This window comes from Euphorbia lathyris, chromosome 9 (genome assembly GCF_963576675.1).
Source record: "Euphorbia lathyris chromosome 9, ddEupLath1.1, whole genome shotgun sequence".
Lineage (NCBI taxonomy): Eukaryota > Viridiplantae > Streptophyta > Magnoliopsida > Malpighiales > Euphorbiaceae > Euphorbia > Euphorbia lathyris.
Window position 1 is genome coordinate 42,061,626 of NC_088918.1, and position 21,020 is coordinate 42,082,645.

General features: G+C 35.4%; 1 long non-coding RNA gene across 1 annotated transcript; it reads right to left on the minus strand.

Moving 5' to 3' along the window:
- Positions 1 to 10,874: 10,874 nt before the first annotated feature.
- Positions 10,875 to 14,193, minus strand: LOC136206469 (uncharacterized). The gene is made up of 4 exons (XR_010676284.1): positions 12,971 to 14,193; positions 12,811 to 12,889; positions 11,612 to 11,841; positions 10,875 to 11,525 (listed from the first exon to the last, which is right to left on the minus strand). It is a non-coding gene; the product is annotated as an uncharacterized lncRNA (long non-coding RNA).
- Positions 14,194 to 21,020: the final 6,827 nt, after the last annotated feature.

Below are 21,020 nucleotides of genomic sequence, written 5' to 3' on the forward strand. Positions count from 1 at the left end.
GATCTTTGAATAGTTCTCCTTCGAGATGATTGCAATAACAATTAAAAGGACAAACATTCAAGTTAGGACTCAGTATTTCATACACTAAGGTCATTTTTCAAAATATGTAATTTTGCTCAAGTTGTTTCTGACATCACATAGAAAAAATGGAGAGTGATTATAATTTTTTTCTTTCTAATTTTACTGGTATTGTTAAATGAATGATCAGTTCATTTTGCAGTTTATCAATATTGAAAGAAACTCATAGTTGAAGCACAACAATTGCAGACTATGGAAAATTATTTTAACAATTGCACACTATGATAAAATTATTTTACGGTGCAAAAATACACCTGAAGTTTTTGGGTCAGGAGCAAATTTCACCTAACGTCTAAAATGGTGAAATTTTACCCCTGGGGTAAAATCGCACCATTTTAGACGTTAGGTATAAATTTGCTCCTTAGGGGTATTTTTGCTCTTTAACTCTTTGTTCTATCAGCAACTTCAGAGGATCTATCTATTGGATCAAACATATTATTGAAGCATTAATTTCAATTGACAAAGTTCAATACTTTTCTCATAATATAAAAAAGAGTATCTGAAATCCAACTTATCAAACAAATCCAAAAAGGATAATTGGATGATATTAGCTCACCATTTCACCTTTAGAGACTCCAAATAATAGAGGAGATAAAACATAAAAGTAAAATTTGTTTCTACAATGTTATAAACTATAAACTACATACCACATATTAAAGCTCAAATGTCATATTTACAATACTACATATGTGGCAATCTATATAAATAAGAAAACCACAAAAGATATGCTTTAATAGAAATGCAAAAATGACAATGATGCAGAAATCTCAAAGATATTCCAAGTTGTGATCTTCAAAGTTGAGGTTTGGTTCAAAACAGCAGATTCAACATCGAATTGAAATGTTGCCAATAATATTGTTCAGTCAAGAAGCCATCTTTTGCTTAAATAAATTAAGATCTAACACAATCAGTGATCTGAATATTATAAACAAATACCTTAGCATTGAATATGATGGACTTTCAGTGATTTGAATGCTCCTAGATGCCTAGAGATTAATAGAAAAAATTGACTGATTGACTACAGCAGGAGATCTAGCAGCACCTATATCAATACTAATTCACATGTTAACAATGACCAACCAATGTTCAATAGGCAGAATTTCAATTAATTCCCACAATTTTTCATGTAGATAGCAAGCCAATATAGACGTTGATAAAGTGAAGCAGCAACATTACAATTTACCTAATTCAATAGGATCATCAAATAGTTAAATAATCATCAAAATCAAAGTACTGCATCATTTGCATTGGAAAAACAAAACAACTAATATGTGTAAAAGATCAACTTAAAAACCAATGATATAACAAGTCGTTTTTGTAAAATTTATAGTACCAACTAAATCCAAAACATGACACACAACTGTACCACACATAAAAAAATACATAATATCTCATAATAAAGCCAAAATATATGTAGAACAATGTCATATTCATTTCCAAAATGCTATAAATGTGTTAGTGTACCAGACCCTGAAAAATACATCATATCTGATACTGAAACCAGAATTTGTTGAACAGTATGTTTTTCTTTTTCAAAAAGAAACAAATCAGTGAAAAATGAAGAGAGAACACAGAAGCATGAATTTTTAAACTGGTTTTCATTTCAGAACAAAAATCATGAATTAAAAAAAACAGAAGGAAATCAATGATTATTAACTAATTTTCCATCAATAACACTAGAAGATACCCCTTTTATTTTTTCAAAAAAAAATAGGATCAACATCTGAATAGGGCATCATTTCCATTGCAAAAACAAACATGTAATAGCTGACAAGAAACCAAAAAAAAATGTCACTTGTACAATAGGTATATGTCTACAGATTTTAAAGAAGCAACTAAAGCCAAACACGACAGACAAATATACCAAACTCATAAAATACAGAGAAGCTCATACTGAATCCAGAAGATGGTGAATAGTATGATATTCAATTCCAAAATGAAACAAATAAGTGAAATAAATAAAAAGTAAACCTTGGAAACATTTGTTTTGTAACTGCATTTCATTTCAGTTCAAAAAACTTGAATTACAAATGGACAGAAGGAAATCAATGTTTAAGAACAAATTTTCCAAAAAAAAAAAAACTAAAAGAGTGACATTTTTCCCTACGAACTTCAACAAAAGTTATATTTCTAGTTCAATAATCACTTTCCAATATATAACTTAAATAGCTGTTGTAGTTCATGATGAATTTGATGCGCTTAATTCAATATCATTGTCAATTCACTCCTTTGCTTTCTTAATTCCATGTTGATATAAGAAAAACGAATACCGTTTCCGATGAAGATCGACTGATAGTTTGCTTGGAATCTTCGTATTTTCAATGAAATGCTCCGAGAAAACTGTCATCAGTATACCACTTTCTCTGTATTAAAATCATGGTAAAAATATCAGATTAACATTAAATCAGAAAAACATTAAATTAAATTGAAATTAAATTTAAAAACAATAATAGTATCAGAGTGTAATTATAGATAGAGCACTTACTTGTTATCATGAAATGGTAGACTATGAATCTCCTCAACAATATAAAAGTCTCGGTTACTAGTTCCAATATAGGGACCAGAATTAAAATCAATATCTGTCCGAATTGAATAAAAACCAGAAAGCTCAATAAAGAAAGGAAGGATTTCGCAGTATGCTTGGAGTGTTGATCTTGCTTCGCGGGACATCAATGGAGTTCTTAAAGAGTTGTATAAATAAATCTTCCTATCTTGAAATGACAGACGAGCTAAAACCCAATGATTTCTTCTTTTTCCCAAGAAAATGGGAAACAAAACATGATCCACTTTAAGCCAAGATGTACTACAATCCATGAAATGGCCAAGAACAATAGGAAATATATCTCTGTCATTTTTCAAAATAAAATCATCTCGATTACTTGCCATATATCGTTCATATAATGACTGCATTTGTTGATCAAACATAACATTTGTAGTTGTGCACACTTTCTTCCTCAAGTAATAGAACATACATTGACATGCTGAACAAATAGTAATTTTTCAAAAAGATTATAAATTAGAATATACACTATAAAAAAACAATAAAAAATAAAAAATTAGTTTTACACATTAATCAGAGTTAATCCAAAAAAAATACTATAAATATTATCGTTTTTAAAAGAATTTATTAAATACTTTATATGCATACCGTTTCAGAGATACAACGTCCCATTGTTCGAAGGTCATACAGCCAAATTTTATCCCGCACTAAATCAATAGAAAAATCAAGTGATGTCCCTATCATATCATGATCTTTCAAGTAAATCTTCCCCCTGGTTTTGCAATTTATAAAAAAAATTAAAATTCAAACAAATTTGGAAAACAAGAGTTAAAGGTGATATTTTTACTTACATTTTCGAGTTGTTTACTCCTAACATCAACCACCGTTCAAAAATATCGATTTGAGGATCTTCAATATTGAATCTAGCGAAAAGGTGTAATGGAGACATTCCTTTCACCGATTTTGAAGTTGAAACCATCTTATCAGAAAGACTATCACAAACCGTATTTGGTAAATTGGGAGAAATATTGTTTGCTTCTTCTATTTGCATATTTTGTCTAACACATGGTGTTAGACCAATATCAAATGATGGTACATCTTCTGATAAACGTATATTTCCCTGTAATTGAAATTTTAAAAAATAAATTTTTAATAGTTAAAGTATTTACAATAGTTGGAATAACAAAAATTAAATCTAGCCACCTGTTTTTGTTTATAACTGATGGATTTGTATGCCGACCCTTCCAATGCATCTAATTGACTCGGATTTAAATCATCGATGAATTTCCCAGGGGAATCCTAATTGAAAACATAGTATTATATGGTAACACTAATAGCTGATATTTATTATGGGGATTATAAAAAAAAATACCAAATGATTATATATTTGTAAAAAGATATCGATTTCATTGAATTGACTAACCTCCCTGTTTGTTTCCACAATATTCTTTCATTTGTTTCTCCCTATCATTGGTAAAGGATGATTGTTTTGTTCACTTTCGCATTGGTTGTCCATTTCTGTAACATCTTCATTTTCCAAATTTCCAGCGTGCTTGGACGAACCACATCTTTGTACATTAAATGTGTCCTTTAAAACCTATTCATACAAATAGAAAAAAAGTAATGAATGTATTTTTATCCATTATTAGCTATATGAGCATACTTTATAAATTTAATAATGGTAATATGAATCGTGATATAATAGTTCCCTTCTTATTCAGGGAAATTTCATCTTATAATTTTGTAAAATTCAAAGTAACTGTTTGTAAATTTAATAAAGGTAATATGATTCACGGTATAATATTTTCCTTTTTATTTACTCTTGATGTTTGGAAAGAATACCATCCACAAACTCAAGATCAGTTTTACATACATCAAAGGTAAAGAAGTAGTTTGTTTTCAAGTGTCTCTTCATTCTTGTAATTTCGTGATTTGTTTCTCATTCACATTTTTTATTACAGAAGCAGCACAAACAGAGCAAGACATATTTTGGTATGTTGTTCACTCTTTGATTTTAGCTGCAGACTGTTGAAATTCAATGTATTTTCCCTGTTTGATGTTTTTTTTTGCTATTTTATGATTTTCCTAATGTTTTTTGCTGCTGATTTTTTTTGTATAGTACTATGTTTTTAATTTTTCACACTATCTTCTAAGCTTTATGTTCTGTTTTTTTCACAAACCTATTTGAATCTGGATATTTATTTGTTTTATTACTAAACACTATTATTGATTCGTACCATTTTTATGTGTTTTGAATATCTACAAGCAAATCATTAATTAAATTATGATTGATAAATGTTAATATCTAATGGTAATCGATTTGAATTTTCATGACACATTATTTTAAAAAAATGATGCCATGATTGCTTGAGAAATTGAAAAATATTTCATTTCTATATTATCACTATACTATTTCATATGTAAAAGTTGTCAATGAAAAAAACCATGAATAAATACTGTGATTCATATTACCTTTTACTAATTTAAAACAACAAATGTCATACCTTATTCATATCCATTGAAGCATAGTCTTTTCGAATGCTTTGTAACTCCGTCCTGATTTCTGCCATATTGTTACACCGACTGCTGGGTCCGGGTCTGTTGGGAGTCGGCCTATTCATGCAAAACGGGTCCCGGTGTGGCAAAAAGACTTTGTGCTCGACTAGGACTACTTTCCTTAAATTGTGCAATTCTTCTTTAATTAGGATTATTCTTAAGTTAGGATTAGCTATTCTGTTTTGGTTAGGATTCTTTTATTATCTGGACAAACTAGTATAAATAGTTGGATTGTTTTATGTTTTGAATTACGCTTTTGATAAATAAGAATCTAGTTTCTTCTCTTCAATCTTCTAAGTTCTTGGAGCTAGCACTCACTCGAAGAGTGCGGGGTCGATCGTCCGTTTTGATCGTATCAAACTGGTGCTTTCATTGAGAGAGATTTTCTTTCGCAATGACAGAAACTCCTAAGTCCGAAACTGAAGCCCTGCGCTTACTCATGAAACAACAAATTGATGCCCTATCGCATAAATTTGATGGATTGGTTACCGAATTCCAGAACACCAGAAATCGAAACAACTCCTTACCTGGAGGAGGAAGCTTTGGAGGTTCTACCGAAGGGGGAAATCTTCCAAGGTCCATGCGGCTCGATATACCTCGCTTCAATGGTATCGATCCCGAGATATGGATTTTTGCAATGGAAGAGTACTTTGCGTTACATGGAACAACAGCGGAACAAAAACTGCGCATCATTGGATTTAATATGGATGGCGTTGCAGCTGAATGGTTTCGGTGGATGAGGCGCAATAATTTGATTACAACTTGGGATAATTTCTTGGAGAACGTTCGGAGCAGGTTCGGCCCGTCCAAATTTGAAGATCCACATGGGGCACTCTCTAAACTGATCCAACGGGGTACTGTGTCCGAATATCAATCGGAATTTGAACGACTGATGAACCGTGTAACTGGACTATCTGAGTCGTTGCTAATTTCTTTTTACACCTCGGGGTTGAAGCCGACATTGCAACGAGAATTATTGATTGCCAAGCCAGACACTTTAAGCGAGGCATTCGCGTTAGCTCGAATTTATGAAGCTAGGCTCGAAGATACTTGGGCTACTGTGCGCCACAACAACAAAAACCGAATGGGGAACACCTCAACAGAAACTCAGGTGCAAACCAATAAGATGTCAATGGCAAACACAGGGGGGATACAAGCAACTTCTGTAAATCTCATTAAACCGAATTCACCGTTGCTTCCCACGCCTCTGACTACTACTAAACCAAACCCACTTCCTATTAAATGGATTTCCCCAGCAGAGAGGCAAGATCGGATGAGTAAAGGCATGTGCTTTAATTGTGACCAAAAATTTGTCCGGGGACACAAGTGCTCAGGGCGATTTTTACTAATGATGAAAACAGCGGAGGAAGAAGAGGAAGGTGAGGAACTAGGGGGTGATGACGAGTTGGATGTCGTAGAAAGCGGGGATGTGTCCATATTAAATTCACTCGTGAGCCACGGCAGTCCGCGGTCTCTGCAGTTGAAGGGAAAGCTTGGTGATACGGAGGTGAGAATTTTGATTGATAGTGGGAGTACTCATAACTTTGTGCAACCCGGAGTGGTGGAGAAATTGGGGTTAGCGACGAAAACAACTCGGGCGTTCAAGGTGTACATCGGGAATGGGGATTCGTTGTTGTGTGAGCATAGCTGTCCGTGCGCGGAAGTCACTATGCAGGGAATTAAATTCGAGTTGGAACTGTTTGTAATACCAATCAAAGGTCCTGACATTGTTCTAGGGGTTCAGTGGCTACAAAACTTGGGCAAGGTAACACATGATTATGCTAAACAGACTATGGAGTTCGAGATACAGGGAAAGAGGCACATGTTGAAAGGGGATCATACGGTTAAAATGCGAAAGATAAGCTGTCATCAAATGCAAGCACTCATAGATACCGATGAGATCTATGGCATTTATGAAGTGCACGCCACGCATATGGATGGTGTATCCGACAAATTAAAGGCAATTGGAACCCATAAGTCAGAACCTGCTATTGATGAATTGCTTAAGCAATTTGAGCAGCTGTTTCAACAGCCTTCTACCTTACCGCCTCACCATATCGTAGATCATCGAATTCATCTCTTGCCCGGAACAAAACCAGTAAACGTACGGCCCTACCGATACCCTCATTACCAAAAGGGAGAGATGGAGAGATTGGTAGCCGAGATGATGGATCAAGGCCTGATTCGATTTAGTCAAAGCCCATTCTCTTCGCCGGTTCTATTAGTAAAGAAGAAGGATGGCGATTATCATTTTTGTGTTGATTATAGAGCTTTAAATGCAGTCACGGTTAAGGATAAATTTCCGATTCCGACTGCAGATGAGATGTTTGATGAACTCGGGGGAGCAAAGGTGTTCAGCAAGCTAGATTTACTCACCGGATATCATCAGATACGAGTCCACGAACGAGACATTTACAAAATTGCCTTCCGGACACACCAAGGCCACTATGAGTTCTTAGTTATGCCGTTTGGTCTAACTAACGCTCCTTCGACGTTTCAAGCAACCATGAACCGCCTTCTCTCTCCTTATTTGCAGAAATTTGTGATTGTTTTTTTTGATGACATACTAATCTATAGTGTCTCAATGTCAGATCATGTTCAACATCTACAGCTGATCTTTCAATGCTTGCAAGCTAATAATTTCTATATTAAGCTGTCTAAATGCGCCTTTGGAGCCGCGTCGCTTGAATATTTGGGGCACACTATCTCGGGACAAGGAGTAGCAGTGGATCCGAAGAAGATTGAGGCAGTAATGGCATGGCCATGCCCCGTAAACCAAAAACAAGTTCGAGGATTCTTGGGCTTAGCAGGTTATTATCGGAGGTTTATTAAAAGCTATGCCACTATAGCTGCACCTCTAACTGATTTATTACAAAAAGAAGGGTTCAATTGGGGTCCAAACGAGGAGGCTACATTTAATAAACTCAAACATCTGCTATCCAGCGCTCCAGTATTGCGTTTGCCTGACTTTGAAGTAGTTTTCGTGATTGAATCGGATGCTTCTGCTGTAGGAATAGGGGCTGTGTTGCTTCAGAATGGGCATCCACTTTGTTACTTCGGTAAGTGATTGGGACCTCGGATGCGGGCTGCGTCAACTTATCAGAGGGAATTATTTGCCATTGTGGAGGCTATCTACAAGTGGCGCCAGTACCTGCTGGGATGAAGGTTTGTCATCCGCACCGATCAGAAGAGCATCCGTGAATTAATGACACAAGTGATTCAAACTCCAATACAACAGCTCTATGTGCGTAAGCTATTGGGGTTCGATTTTGAAATCGAGTACAAATCAGGTGAGTCAAACCGCGCAGCTGATGCATTGTCCCGAATGCATGAAGAGGAGGAGATAGTACGGACTGCTTTCATGGCTTTAAGTGCGCCAATATTGGGAATTTTGCAAGAATTGAAAGACGAGAATGTAGCTTTAGAGGGATTGCGGGTTCTGGGAGACCGATTGGAGCAGGGTGAAGTGATCCCGGGATTTCATCGTCGGGGTGGGATTTTGTTGTACAAAAATCGTTATGTCATCGGTGAGCATTCAAACCTTAAGGCACAATTGCTTCGTGAATTTCATTCTACTCCTCACTCGGGACATTGTGGCATTAAGAAAATGATGGTGGGAATTTCAGCCCTATTTTATTGGAAGGGTATGCGCAGTTCAGTGGAGGAGTTCGTTCGGCATTGCTCGGTTTGTCAGCAAACAAAATATTCGACTCAAGCACCGGGTGGTCTCTTGCAACCATTACCTATACCGGAGGCTGTTTGGAGGAGGTTACTATGGATTTTATCACCGGACTTCCTTCGTCCAAGGGTTATACGGTTATTCTTGTGGTGGTGGACCGCTTGACTAAATATGCTCATTTTGGCGTTCTACCCTCGAATTATTCTGCTCAAACGGTGGCTGCACTATTTCTGGATATTGTTGTTAAGCACCATGGATTCCCTAAAACGAGCGTTTCTGATCGAGATGCTATTTTCCTAAGTAAGTTTTGGCAGCATTTGTTTAAACTCAGTGGTACGCAACTGAAGCATAGTACAGCATATCACCCTCAGACTGACGGGCAAACTGAAGTGGTGAACAGGGGGCTCGAGCAGTATTTGCGCGCAATGGTGTTTGAACGACCGACAATGTGGTCATCTTTTATGAGTTGGGCTGAATATTGTTACAATACCGACTTCCATAGCAGTATAAAAATGTCGCCCTTTCAAGCTTTATATGGCCGGTTACCACTGACACTGATTCTGTATGCCCGCGGCTCTTCTCGCATTGCTGCGGTTGATGAGCTTTTAATTGAGCGTAATGCTTTGTTGCGTCGATTGAAGGAAAATTTATGCGAGTCGCAGCAACGTATGGAAATGCTTGCCAATCGGAAAAAGAGAGAGGTTGAATTTTCTGTTGGAGATCTGGTGTTAGTTAAATTACGGCCTTACCGACAAATTTCAGTTGCTTCGCGTCTATCTAACAAGCTATCTAAGAGGTATTATGGTCCCTTTCGAGTATTGGAACGAGTTGGGGAGGTGGCTTATCGACTGGAACTTCCCAGTTCAAGTCGCATACATCCTGTGTTTCATGTGTCTTTGTTGAAGAAATTTCATGGAGTGTCTACTCCGGTACCGGCTGCGTTGCCAGTGGAATTAGAGCAAGGTCGACCCAAAGAGCAACCTTTGGCAGTTTGTGATGGTCGTCAAGTTCTCCGGGATGGTCAATTGGCGCAACAGATTTTGGTTACTTGGTCTCATAGCCCCCCTGAAAATGCTACTTGGGAATGGCTGGATGACTTTCGCGTGGCTTATCCGGAGTGCCACCTTGCGGACAAGGTCAGTTTTGAAGGAGAGGGGAGTGTTACACCGACTGCTGGGTCCGGGTCTGTTGGGAGTCGGCCTATTCGTGCAAAACGGGTCCCGGCGTGGTAAAAAGACTTTGTGCTCGACTAGGACTACTTTCCTTAAATTGTGCAATTCTTCTTTAATTAGGATTATTCTTAAGTTAGGATTAGCTATTCTGTTTTGGTTAGGATTCTTTTATTGTCTGGACAAACTAGTATAAATAGTTGGATTGTTTTATGTTTTGAATTACGCTTTTGATAAATAAGAATCTAGTTTCTTCTCTTCAATCTTCTAAGTTCTTGGAGCTAGCACTCGCTCGAAGAGTGCGGGGTCGATCGCCCGTTTTGATCGTATCACATATACTGATGGAAGAATGCTTGATCGTATTCACATGATCTTTTGGGTTGTTTCATCCTCATTTAAGCTACTTGATAGACTTCGACTACTATCACCACTAGACATTTTTCCAAAAGAGCATTCATCCTTGATGGGGTGAAAAGCACGCTCATGAAAATCATCTATATCCTTCCCTTTATTAAACATGCCATCAAGGTGAAGCATTTCTTTTTCCAGAATACTAGCAGAAATGTTTTTCATTTTTAACTATAAAGACAAAAAATAAAAAATGAATTAATCATAAGTAATATAAATTTTATTAAATAATACAAAAAAATTATATAATAATATGTTATTAAATTTGACAAAAATGCCTCTTACCAGATGAGATGGAAGACAAAATATATCTCTGCGTAATTGCTTCATGGTTGGTTTTCCAATAGTATTCCAGTTTAGAATTCGTGGTACTGCTCTACCATTTTTTTTTTTTTGCAAATTTACCATCCACGGCACCACAACATTCATAGAACCAAACCTGCAGCACTATTGGACAACCGATAATGTTGCACTTGGTTGGGAAACCAGGATGAATGGAACCACTCCTATTGGACCTACCCGTATATTTCTCCTTCATAGACTTAAGCGTGTAATCAAAAGCAACCTTTCCCCATGGAAAATCATTCCATCTATGGCTCTCTATTATATTAAAATGAATATCAGGAATGCTTTGATTTGGATGGTTAGATAACAAAAAATGGTGCAAAAAAAACAGGAACGCAATTTTCACAGCATCCTCGTCACAATCCCATCTTTTTGTTTTTAAGCACTCACGCACAGATAGCTTTGTGACCTTGTCTAAACCGTTAAAATACTTAACCCTTAAAATGTGAGGTTCAGTGGAAGCTAGAAAATTATCAACATGTCCCGGACATTTTAAGCCAGTCACTACTGCAAATTCTTCAATCCCAAATCTTAACCTATTGCCACAAATATTAAACCACATATCATGATCATTATACTGATTGACCTCTCTTAACAATAAAGCATGTAAAACCTAAGGTTGAACAGCTAAAACATCTAAGTGTAGAAAATGACCAAAACAAGTATCAGCAAACATAGTCAATTGCTTGGTGGTTAATGCTTGTTTAATTTCATAAATAGCATCAACTGTCATTGTAGTTGTGAGGCAGCATGAATAGAAATGCTCTGGTTTAATAAGAAAATCCCATTCCTGTATTAAAAATTAAGTAAATTACGATTCTTATATCAATGTTTTAAAAAAATGAAAATTAATTGAAAGCTTAAAGAAGTGCTGACCCTCAATTCTTCTTTCCTCCTCGGATACCATTGCTTTCGTTCCATCATATTCGACTTATTAGGTGAAATGTCACTTAATATATCCCTGATATCTGTTGCTTTAGAGATTGGAGTAGCATTAGTTTTGTGAATTTTTTAAAAAGCCCCTGAAATTCGTTTCTGTTTCATTCTGACTCTTTTCTTACTGATAGGTGAATTTTGTAGAAATGATAAACCTTGTTTGCCCATATCTGCAATCAAGTTATCAGCATAAATGTTTTTAAATAGCAAATTGAAAACACGAAACCATTAAAAATCAGAAGCACACAGTATTTAAAAATATGGTAGTAGTTAAAATTGGTATAACATGAAGTTTAGTACTTTGAAAACACAATGTAAATTAAAAAAACCAAAAAACCATAAATAAATTGTGAAAACATCCAATTTAGGAGGCTATTGTAGGTTAGGATCATTTAGCAGAATAAACAAATTCATATTTAAATGCAACAGTGTTTTTTTAACCATCGTAAGTGATGATGAAAGTATGAAAACTATTTAAAAGTTTTAATAATGTAAAAAAAAGAGAACGGAGAAGACAACATGAACCATGAAAATTCATTAATTTATTCATCTAAAAACTAAAATTAACCGACATAATTAAGATATGTGTTAAATGACAGTGTTTTTAAATTTTTATTGAAGCTCGTGTTAGACTTTTAAAAAATGGTATAATGATAGTTTTTCAGGAATAATATTAGTGAAAGCTGATTTCCATAATTCTGAAGAAACTCACTTTAATTAAACAAAACTAACCGTACTGTAAGAAGTCATTCCTCCTATTTCATTAACACAATACTTGAAGCAATTATTGAAATGAAAAAGAAAAAAGCAGTGTAGATATAAAGAATCTGATATTTGCAGACAGCTTCATAGAAAAATTAAAGGTAAAAATTAGACATTGAACGTTTGCTGGTTTATTCAATTTAAAAACATGTGAACAGAGTTAAGTTTTTAAAGGGAACAGATTAAAAAAACAAAAAGCAAGTTGATGAACAATAAAAAGGAAAACCAAACTTCAACAGCTGTGTTTTAATTGCTTATTGACAGTAAAATCATCGTTTAAAGAGGAGTTCATTTAAGAAATATGTTTGATCTTGCAGAAGCAAAAAACATTAGGAAAATCATAAAATAGCCAAAAAAGCATCAAATAGGGAAAATACCTTGAATTTCAACAGCCTACAGTTAAAATCAAAGAGTGAACCACATACCAAAATACATCTTGCTCTGTTTGTGCTGGTTCTGCAATAGAAAATGTGAATGATAAACAAAACACGAAATTGGAAGAATGAAGAGATATTTGAAAACAAACTACTTCTTTACCTTTGTTGTATGTAAAACCGGTCTTGAGTTTGTGGAAACAAGAAACAGTTACTTTGAATTTCACAAAATTAGAAGATGAAATTGCCCTGAGTAAAAACAACAATAAGAAAACCAGAGAAGAAAAGAGATAAAAATGGAAATGGAAAGTAGAAAACCATGATATTTCCTAATTAACTCATGATATTTCCTTTTTGCAGATCGATTCTTTTTCTATGATTTTAGAAATAGAAGAATGGCAGTTTTTTTATCTCAAATGCATTCAAAATTTGAAATTTACACGTTAGTTTTAGCCTTAATCCCATCTTTAAATTATTTCCAAATAATAATTTAAAATCTCAGCAGTTGCAACCTTTGATGATATAACCAATTTTTTTTTTCAAAAACTTAACATATAAAGAAATACTTTTTATACTACTGGTTTCTTGTAAATACTTATCCAAATCCTGACTAACCTGTAACTAACCCAAAATATTACTCTTTTGCAATTCTTATTTTATGTCTTCCACATGGTTTCTTACCATCCAACTATAATAATAATAATAATAATAATAATAATAAGCTTTCTTCTATTTATTTTTTTCTCCTTTTTTCAATTTATCATTAAAATTTAAATACATAATTAAATCATTTAAGCCTGATTTAGAAGAGTTTTACTTGTTTAAAATCCCAACTCATATGAATGCAACTCGTCTAACAGTAAAATTTAGGGTAAAGCAGAAAAGAAAAATCATGAGAGTTTCAGTATAAATATGTTTTATAATTTAAAAATTTGTGCACAAACAAACATTTTCACTAAAAAAAAATCAAATTTATCTCCATGAAAAACATTGTAAACAAAATTATAGCAGTTTCTATATTCCTCTTAAATAAATAAAACTGTAACTCTTAAATAAATAAAACCTTAACTTTTAAAGGGAGAAAATCTGTTGCCCCCGGACTTGCCGTCCTCTTGGCTGTCGCCACTCCTTTTATGACATGTGTCATACTAATCCTAATCACTTTTAACACCCAACTAACACTGGTAACTCTTACTAATTCTAATCCCGGTTAATTCAATGAGTGAATAATCAGTATTTTTTTCTTCCGGCAGAAATTGTTTGCAAACCTGAGATTTCTTTATCTTCTGGTTTCTTGACAAAAAATTGAGAGAGATAGTGACATATATTTTCAATTTCTAGACTGGTCTGCTACTTGAGAGAGATAGTAAATGCTTGAAACCATAATATTTATTTATTTTTACATATATCTCTCAAAATTAACTCCGCCTGTGAGGGTCACTTGGTGGCCTTTACAGCCGGTCCCAAGCCCGGACAAAGGAGGAGGGTTGCGGTAGGTTTGTGGCGGCCAGCGTAAAACTTAGCCACATCTTATGACATGAACCATAATATAAATACCGTTGGGGCATTCCCTACTCAGCGACGCGCTGCACTTCCTAGACCCGGGTGTAGTGATAAATGTGCAAGGGTTGCTAGGTCGTCGCCCCGAAGCGGCGCGCCACCCCTGGACCCGGGGGTGGTGTCAAATATGCAAGGGTTGCGGGTAAATAAGCTAGTCCACGGTAATGGTAGGGGTAGGGGTAAGGGTAGTAGGTTACGCTTTGGGACATGGAACATAGGTTCTTTGACAGGAAGATTAGCTGAAATTGTAGATGTTATGAAGAGGAGGAGAATAAATATATTATGCCTACAAGAAACCAAGTGGGTTGGAGCCAAGGCTAGAGAGATAGCTCCTTGGGGTTATAAGCTTTGGTACTCAGGAAAGGATAAGGGTAGAAATGGAGTAGGTATTCTTATTGATAGGGAGTATATTGATGAGGTAGTAGCGGTGTCTAGGAAGAGCGATAGAATTATGAGTGTTAAGCTAGTGATAGGGGATGAGGTTGTGAATGTCATTAGTGCATATGCGCCACAAATAGGATTAGATGTGTCTATAAGACAAGCTTTTTGGGATGACTTAGAGGAAGTGGTGCAACAGGTTCCTAGGGATGAAAAAATGGTACTAGGGGGTGATCTCAATGGACACGTGGGTTCTAGGCGAGATGGGTTTGAGAGTGTTCATGGAGGGTATGGCTTTGGAGATAAGAATGAAGCAGGAAATGATATTTTGGAATTCGCATCAGCCTATGACTTGAGTATCATGAACACATGGTTTATGAAGAGAACATCCCACTTAGTGACTTATCGGAGTGGCGGTAATGCGAGCCAAATTGACTTCTTCTTAGTAAGGAGTGCTTGGAGAAAGAGTTATATTGATTGTAAGGTGATCCCTGGTGAGAGTACGACAACCCAACATAGAGTAGTGGTGCTAGATTTTCGAAGTAGGAAATGTATAAGAAAACAAACACCTCAAGTAGAGACTAAGATTAAGTGGTGGAAATTGCAAGGGGAGAATCAACAAAAATTTGTGGATGAGATGACCAAAAAAGATATTTGGACTTGCAATATGGATTCAGATATAGATTCGATATGGAATAAGATGGAGCATAGTATAAGGGAAGTAGCGAAGGAAGTTCTAGGGGAATCTAAAGGTAGCATGCCACCGGGTAAGGACACATCTTGGTGGACAGAAGAAGTACGACAAGCAGTAAAGAGTAAGAGAGAATCCTATAAACTATTGGGGAAATGTAGGAGTGACGAGAACTACGAAAAATACAAAGAGGCTAAAAGGGAAGTAAAGAAGGTCATACGAGATGCTAGAGCAAAGGTGAATCGGGATCTGTATACAAGATTGGATACGAAAGAAGGGGAAAGAGACATATATAGAATTGCTCGGATGAGAGATAGGAAGACGCGAGATCTCGGAAAAGTTAAATGTGTGAAGGATGTGGACCAGAAAGTCCTAGTTGGAGATAAGGATATCAAGGAACGATGGAGGTCCTATTTTGATGACTTATTTAATGGAGATCGCCAACAAGATGTTGGAGATATAAGTATCCATCACGATATGATAAATCATGAATGCCTGCGGAGAATTCAAAAGGGTGAAGTCAAAATGACATTAAGTAAGATGAAGTTGAAGAAAGCAGTAGGACCTGATGGCATCCCTATTGAGATTTGGAGATGTTTGGGAGAAAGAGGAATCGAATGGTTGACGACGTTCTTCAACAAAATTTGGAGAAACAATAAGATGCCATCAGAATGGAGGAAAAGTACCTTAATCCCTTTGTATAAGAACAAAGGCGATGTCCAAGATTGTGCCAACTATCGGGGAATCAAATTAATGAGTCACACTATGAAACTTTGGGAGCGAGTGATTGAACAAAGGCTAAGGAGGACGGTGAAGATCTCGGAAAACCAGTTTGGCTTTATGCCGGGAAGATCAACTATGGAAGCCATCCATCTAATGAGACAATTAATGGAGCACTATCGAAATAAGAAGAAAGACTTGCATATGGTTTTCATTGACTTGGAGAAAGCATATGATAAGGTACCAAGGGAAGTACTTTGGTGGGCCTTGACAAGGAAAGGCATTTCGCGGAAATATATTGACATCATAAAGGACATGTATGAGGGAGTATGCACGAGTGTACGTACTAGTGTTGGGAAGACTGAAGAGTTTCCTATTACGATTGGAGTGCATCAAGGTTCCGCACTAAGCCCATTTCTTTTTGCCATCGTTATGGATGAACTAACAAGTTCACTTCAAGATGGTATACCATGGTGCATGCTGTTTGCAGATGATATTGTGTTGGTTGATGAGACGAAAGAAGGAGTGGAGATGAAGTTGGAACTATGGAGGCAAACTCTAGAATCTAGAGGCTTTAAGTTGAGTCGAAGTAAGACAGAATATTTGGAGTGTAAGTTTAGCGGCCGTAGGAGTAGGGAGGTAGGGACAATCACCCTAGATGGGAGAGTTGTTCAGGCCTCGGATTGCTTCCGGTATTTAGGATCTATTATCCAAACGGATGGAGAAGTAGATGGAGATGTTGCTCATAGGATTAAAGCTGGTTGGTCGAAGTGGAAGAGTGCTACGGGTTTCCTTTGTGATCCCGGCATGCCTAATAGATTGAAGGGAAAATTCTACCGGACGGCAATTAGACCAGCATTGTTATATGGTACGGAGTGTTGGGCAGTGAAACACTGCCACATCCATAAGATGTCGGTGGCGGAGATGCGTATGTTGAGATGGATGTGTGGTCACACGAGAAAGGGCCGGGTGCGTAATGAAATAATTAGGACAAAAGTAGGGGTCACATCTATTGAGAATAAAATGAGAGAAAACCGACTAAGGTGGTTTGGCCATGTGAGACGTAGAGCGCTTGATGCGCCGGTTAGGAGAACCGAAGAGTGGCAAAGGGATGTAGTGGTGAGGGGTAGGGGAAGACCTAAGCAAACTTGGAGGAGGGTGATCGAGAGTGATATGAGTTTATTGGGAATTGAGGAAAATATGGTAGTGGATAGGACGGAGTGGAGGGAGCGAATCTGTGTCGCTGACACGACTTGATTTTCACGGTTTTATATGATGGTTCATGTTAGCCGACCCCGAATCATTTCGGGACTAAGGCTTTGTTGTTGTTGTTGTTGTTGTTGTATATATCTCTCAAAATTTAGGGCCTGTTTGGTTCAGCTGTTAGTTAATAGTTGTTGCGGTTGCTGTTAGCTGTTTGCAGTTGCAGTAAGCTGTTAGCTGTTTGTTATTAACTGTTTAATTACTAGTGTTTGGTAAAATTATATTGAACTATTGCTGTTTGAATTTAAAATGTCTAAAATGGACATGTTTTAAATTAATCAACGATGAAATTATAAAAGGAAAAATGTGAAAAAATACACATAACGTTTACAACTAGAAATAATTTTACTCTTAATGTCTAAAATTATGCAATTTTACCCATAACGCTGGCAGTTAAGAGCAATTTTACCTCTAAAATTGGCAAGTTGGGTCAATTTCAGATATTATTAGAAAACATAGATATTTTATTTCTTATTATACACCAATTGCACGTACCAGTAGTTCTAAAAAAGATATTTCATATTTTTTTTTGTGATTTAATAATAAAATTGAAAATTAATATTTATAAATTCGATGAAATATCGGAAATTTTTTGTCCAACTTGTACAAAAGATAATATTGGGGTATTTTTGCACCTTATCCTATTATAAAATAAAACTTGTATTACACAAATTAATAAAAATAATTTATATAAAAAATAAAAAATTTATTGAACGCAACAAAATCTTGTTTTCCGGTAATTATGTTGTAGAAATATAAATAATGTTAAAGAATAAACATATTTTGTGGAAATAAGAATGATAATTTTGTCAATAACAACTAACTGCAAACAGCTGTTTATGAAAAGCTCCAAATATGAGCTTTTCGTGAAACGCTCCAACCAAACCGCTGCAGTTTCCAGAGAAAATGCTAAACGCTGCGGTTATATAAACCTAACCAAACGCTATATTTCCTACGGTTCGGAATGAAACGCTAAACGCTCTTCCGAAAAACTGAAACAAACACCCTCTTAATATAGTGTTGTTGGGGGTAATTTAATTTTTTATATTTTTAGTATATGTTATGATTTTAATCTACAGTTATTTTTATTTAATTAAATTTATCTCTCAACAAAATAAAAATATGATAAAAAATAAGAAATAATATCAAAGATTATTATCGAAAAAGAAAAAGAAAAAGAAATAATAGAAATCATGAAAGAAAAATTAAAATTTTATATTTTTGTGTTGGTTTTATTGCTTTTATTTTCAGTACCATATTTTAAAGAATTATTTTCCGATTGACCTGTCAAGCGACATCAGGAATCCAAGAGAAATGTTATTTTTATTTTCAGTCCTTGTACCTCTCGTCCAATCGTTTAATTAGAGATCAAGTCAGTAGGCACATTTATTTATTTCAATTACTATTTTACCTTTCGAGAACTAGCTTTTCTGACACGCCCGCATTACAATACAAGAAATTGGTTATATAATGATCAAATTTAACGAAGGCACATGTGATACCCTTGTTAAAAATACTTTTTAACATGGGTAAAAAATCACTCTCGTTAAAAACTACATTATTAACGACTGTAAATTAAGTCGTAGTTATTAACATATGTTACTCTCGTTAGTGATATATCATTTATTAATCACAAAAATACAGTCGTTATTATTAGAAATTTTCAGAAATTAAGCACTGAAAACTTAAAAAAGAAAATTCTAAATCTTTTTCTCCCGCTTGCGCAAAATAATTTGGTTTTGTTGAAATTAATTTAATAACGACTGAAGATAATTAAGGAAAAAACCCCCACAAATCGTATTACTTGATTTAAGGTTTGTAAAGATGAAACACATTTTTTAAATCAATTATGGTAATTTATAAAAAAAAAAAAAAAAAAAGATTATGGTAGAATTAAAATTATAGTAGATAAAATGTTGAAGTATATGCACAGTAACACTAAAACATTAAAGTAATGATTAATTGAGAATCCATAATAAATAAATAAAAAAAAAAAGTAGAAGCTAGACAGCATGAGAATTAGAATTAGAGAGGGAATGGCGGCAATTGGGGCAAGAAGAGTGTGATAAAAGCCATGTATCAATACATCTCACATGAAATCCATGCTTGCATTTTGGAAGAACACGTACTTTTTCTCCATTAACAAATTCCCCTAAGCATATTGCGCATTCTGTTCCCGATATATTTACTCCGTTTCCATAACTGCCCACCGGAATCTGCTTCAAATCACGTTTCTTCAGCCCTCTCTCCGAACCTGCAGCTTGCTCTGCCGTCTCCATGGGCAATCTCCGGCTACAGCAACGGACTATGGAATTCAATCCCAAAGCTCCGATCAGAGCACACAGCAAGACAGCCAATATGATAACCATGTTTGTGTCGAAATTGGTCTCGCTAATGTATGAACCTCCCCGACTTCTGCTTCCATTTCCTGGCGCCTCTGTTTCAAGCAGTCGCCGGTATTGCATTCTACTCTTACTCTTACTCTTGAAGAAGAAGAATAACAAAGAGAAAGAGGACAAACAAGAATGCTTCAATTTTCTTTTGGTTTGTCTTTTACTTTTAACTAGTGGGTAAATATTATTATTTCTCTCAAAAAAATTATTACAAGGATATTATCTCTTCAAATTTTATGCTTTTTAACATTTATGGTTTTTTCTATTAAAAAAAACATTTATGCAAATAATAATATTAATCTGATAATTAAAACAATCAATATCCGACTTTTTAATACTTTTTAAATATTATGTTTAAGGGTGTCTTCTATACTTACTTTGTTAATGACAAAGTAAGTGTTACTTGGTTTTTTTCACCATTGGATGATGGGATGTAAAATTCATCCAATGGTAAAAACATACCAAGTAAGGCTTACTTTGTCAAAAACAAAGTGAGCATAGCCTCTATCATGTTTAAGATGTTTTCTATGATTACTTTGTTTTTTTATCTAAATAAATAAATAAGGAAATTTTTGAAAAAACTTATCAAAATGGCGTTGGTAATATAAAATGTTGTATAAAACATAACAAATTGATAATCCTAAAATGACATCTATTAGGAAACACATGAAATATATTAAATAAAAAAAATTGAAAAATATAATTATTTCATTTATAGGAAAAATGGTACATCTCAACATAAGTAATTAAAAAATTACAATCTAGTCTTTTTTTCAAAAAAAAAATACAATCTAGAAATATAATAGAGAAACTTGACTAATAATGGTTCTTATTCTTGCAAATCGGCCTATGAAGCTTTTACCCCTAATAGGGCTGATCCTCCCTTGGAAATTTGGAAGTCCATTTGGGCCCTCAAAGTCCCCTACCGCATTAGGAGTTTCCTATGGCTGGGAGTCAAAGACAGGCTCCTCACGAATGCAGATAGACACAGAAGGCACTTGGCTGTATCTGGTGCCTGTAGCAGATGCAGCGGCCATGTGGAAACCTTGTGCCATGCTTTGAGGGATTGCCCGAATAGTAGAAAGGTTTGGGAAGGGGTCCTTCCTCACCACATCCTTCCTTCCTTTATGGGGTTCTCTGATATTGACTGGTTCTCTGAAGGCGTTAATGGGAATTTGTTGGCCAGTATGGAGCACGGGGCTATTCTC